Below are 4,512 nucleotides of genomic sequence, written 5' to 3'. Positions count from 1 at the left end.
GGGGTTAAACCCCTAACCCCCCCCCTTGCGTACGCCCCTCATGTAGAATAAAATAATTGTGAAATAATAAAGTTATTAGTATGATAAAATTGGGAGCGGGATACAAGGAAAAATATGGGCAGGGATAAAAAATTTGTTAGAATGATTGGTGGATAATATAATATTATTAATAATGGTACTTCGAGATGTGTAGGGTATAAATAATTGGCGATAATGATATTAAAAAATAACAGTACTCTATGTGATTGCGTGAGGGTGTTTAGATCATTTTAAAACAATAGATGGCACCACTGCGGTACTTAACAACTAGAGTTGGGAATAGCTGGTGATAGGAGTTTAAATAGAATTTAAAGTAAATTGAGAAAATAAATTATAAAATAAAATAAATATGGAATACTTAGTTGAATGAGAATTGGAGATTTAATCATTGGTGAGTCGAGGGGTAATTTAAGTGAGGAGAAGTATTTAAAGATAAGCATGGAAGTTTAATATGGGGAGGGAGGGATGATAGTTTGAATAGCGGTACATCGAATCATCCATTGGGGTCAGTGTTTGGGAGGGTGACCGAGGAAAGAATTGTATAAATCTTAATAATAAAAATATTAGGATTAAAAATAGGTGGACTATTAATTTGATATAGGCAGATATTGTTAGTAGGTGGGGTTAGATACGATATTAATACAACAAAATATAGGTAGTGTACAATTAATAACATTATCGTGTTAATGTGGTATGATAGTAAATGACTGGGGTTAGAGATTAATATACTATAACAATATTTAAAAGAATAACCTTCTTGATACTATAAAACAAGTGGTAATAATTATTAATAGTGGGATAAGTTACAAACATTGTAGTAAATTGGGGATAAAACTTGTTCATAATGATAATATAAATGGTGATAGGAATTATTTATATAATTAAATAAATTATTATCATTGGAAATATTAGTTTGGATAGGAGTGTGTAAAATAAAATCGATCAACATATTAAGGAATTATTATCCGAGTAGTAACAAGGTAGGAAAAAGGTATCTGTGTTGGGGATGGGTCACCGAAGTCAAGCATCAATGGCTGCTGTCAGTGTGCAGGTGGGTGACGACCACTTGGATTAGTCTGCGTAGGGATCGAGGGTGTGCGGTATCGGTACTCGTTAAACTGCTCTACCGTAAAGTGCTCGACTTCGCATGCAGGTCGTCTGGCTGCCGAAGCGGAGATGCCACCCGGGGATGTGTGAGCATTATGAGGATGATTAGTTATTGAAACGAGGCATTCGCTTGGGTTAACAACTGTTCTTTCTACTCTATTTTGAGAAAGCGGAGTCCATCAAATATCAATCCTCTCATTTTATATTCTTTCACAAAGATTCTTTCGCAGAGATTTCAAAATTTTTCTTTTTTTTACTTAGCACAAAGATAGGCACGAAGCTATGCAGAATATAAACAAATGAATTATTCATCGAAGTTGCCCAGTAAGAAATATATGGTGAAACAGGAAGAATCTTTGTGAAAGAAAATAGAATGTGCTACTTAAGAGAATTGATATTTGACTTCCTTGGTTTACACTCAAAACAGAATTGAAAGAACGATAAAAAGCAAATATTATGTTTAAAAACCAATCAAGATCAAGAAACCTACACTACCTCACTTGCAGGTATCGCAATATAGATGACTATAGCTATAGATTGAAAAATACCCACGTTAGTTTAGATAGAAGCGTGGCTAGTTTAGATAGAAAAATACCCACGTTTTTAGTGTCAGATAAGGGAACTAAATACATTGATGAATGTTCCTCGAAGATTCAAAATCAGTTATTTTATGTTCTGATACAATGAAATATTGCCATTTTCTGTTGAGAAAAGTAATGACCGATCTAGAGGATATAAAATATTAGCCTTAAATGTCAAAAGGCATAGAGTTGTGAGTTTTAAAATGTGAAGTTTATTAAAAGCTTCAAAAATCTAACGTTAAAGAACCTTTATTAGCGCATTCATTGCCTAAAAAACGTGTTGTAGATGTATTGGACTTTCAAAATGTAAGTTATTCTATGTTATCAAACTAAATAAATTGAGAGGATTAAGCTAAATAATAAAACAATTGCTCATACCAGTGAAAAAATAAAAACCTATTTTCAAGATATGGAATTCCGTCCATTGTTTTGAATGTCCCTTCAATGTTTATGAATTTAAAAGTTTTGCATAAGAACGGGATTCTGAGTACAGTCCACTATAACCTAAAAGCATAACTGCCCCTGCCAACTTGTACGGCTATTGAGAAAGATTTTACGAAGTGGTAGTAAAACAACAATTAAGTTTGGAAAAATTTTCTATAAACAAAACTATTAAGACGCCTATAAGCATAATTAGCCAATTTCTTTTTTTAAATTTAAACTTTAAGATTTAATGCGCCAAAACGCTATGGATGCTACCACTAAGAAAATAATTTTTCAATTGCCATACAAGTTTAGCTTATGATAAAAGCAATGGAATGGCTGTTGGCAATGCAAAATCCATTATGAAAAGAAAAGCATTTGAAGATCAATACTGTACAATAAAGAATGGGTAGAAGCAATCATGGAATGCGGAAGCACTCATATTTCAAAGCTTTATTTATTCCCCGTTCATTTGCTATATAGACGTAGATAAAAAACCAAGATTTCAATTTACAACAAGTTGTTAAATATTGAAAATCTCTAATAACATAACTTAAAGTATCTCTTAGCAACTTATAAAACAAACTTTTAAAATTTATGTATATATATACTCATAAAATATATTATAATAAATATTTTTGAAACAAAAACTGAAGCAGAAACGTCAGGGATGATCTCGAACAACTAAAAGTGAGGGATATCGTAACAGACTATTACTTTAATAAACGTAACTTAGAACCTGCTACAGACAAACGTAAGAAATCCCAAATGTTCAAAACCAGTTTAAGTGAAACGTTTGTAAGAAACCTCAGATTTTAAGACGAACTGTGATTACATTTAAATCAGCAGAAGTGCCAGACTTAGAATTTTGTGATAACTCTGTATCTGTTTCTGGGGAAACAATTGTTTCTTTCTTACCTCAAAAAAAATTTCAATAGTTCCTTAACCTAAATTATTAAAAGAAGTAAACTTACAAATCTAATTTGACTTCTCACTCGGTGACTGAATCTTTCATTAATGTTTGGCACTGTCCCATTTACTTATCCTTTGTTAAAAATTTCTCGAAGTCATTTTTTCAAGCAACGCTAAAGTCCTGAACTTCAGAATAACTACCGATACGTAAATTGTTTTAATAATAATCTGAAGTCTAATTTCAGATTGAATTTTCTTTCCGATAACAATATATGTCAACTTTTTTTGTTTTTTGCATTTCATGTTTTCGAATTTTTGCCTTTTTGAAATGCTTATAAAAATTTTCCATTTTGTTAGAAAAATCTGTTTGAATTGTGTTCTTTTGATGAATAATATTTCTTAGACAAAATTTTTACCGTGATCTTTAACGAAACAACTTTTAAACTGAAAAAAAGTCAGAAAAGCTGTTAAAATTTTCTGGTAACACTACTGTAGAATTTTTTTTTCCTATAACATTTTAACTCTGCAAATTTATATATTGTCACGTAGAATAAATAGGACTTAGTCTACAAAGTTGGAGAGCTTTATTCAACACCTACAAAGTACAGTGAACAAAGTAACTGGGCCCTCGGCTAGAGACATCCAGTCTTTTATAGGAATAATAACAGGAAGTGACAGGAACAGGAAATGATATGCTAGAACATTCTAGAAACTTCTATAAGAAACATAAATAATAAATAAAGGCTTATTTTAGAGTTTTATATTTTCTTACAGTTCTGCGGATCGAGCCCTGAATCTCAGTCTTTCCAGGACGACGACTCCGACCTCTCGGCCACACTGACACGTCAATATTAATAGTAATAATATTAATAATTATATAATTATAATTAATTTATATAATAATTAGTTTTATATATTAATTGTAGGTGTCTTTTTCATCTTAATTGTGCTTTTCACAAAGTTTCTCTAGTGTTGCAAGTAAACGGCATTTTTTTTTCTTAAATTTCTTAGATAGTACGAGGGTTGCTATATATATTTCTGGCCTAATAATGAAAACACAAATATGTAGGATCGAAATTGGTTTTATTGTTTTTCAAAATACTAGGAGGCTCCGCCCCCTGCTCGCTAACGCTCGCCATCCCCCGAGAATTGCTACGCAATCCTATGCGGTTCACGCCGTGAACCATGGCTCGCTGCGCTCGCTCGCCAATGAACACAATGTTCTAGCACAAAGACATAATATATTATCATCAAAGACATAGTATTTTATCATCAAAGACATAGTATTGTACTTATGTAGAAGAATTCTACCAATGTTCTTATTGGCTTTTAAAAAAGTATATTAGTTTAGATTGTACATGGTGAAAAAATCAAAACATTAGCTAAATAAGAAACATATTAGCAAAATAAATTATCAAATATTGCTTCACTAATATTCTGCATTTTAAAG

Source organism: Parasteatoda tepidariorum, chromosome 4, assembly GCF_043381705.1.
Source record: "Parasteatoda tepidariorum isolate YZ-2023 chromosome 4, CAS_Ptep_4.0, whole genome shotgun sequence".
NCBI classification, from domain to species: domain Eukaryota; kingdom Metazoa; phylum Arthropoda; class Arachnida; order Araneae; family Theridiidae; genus Parasteatoda; species Parasteatoda tepidariorum.
Note: the sequence above shows the minus strand (reverse complement) of the source record.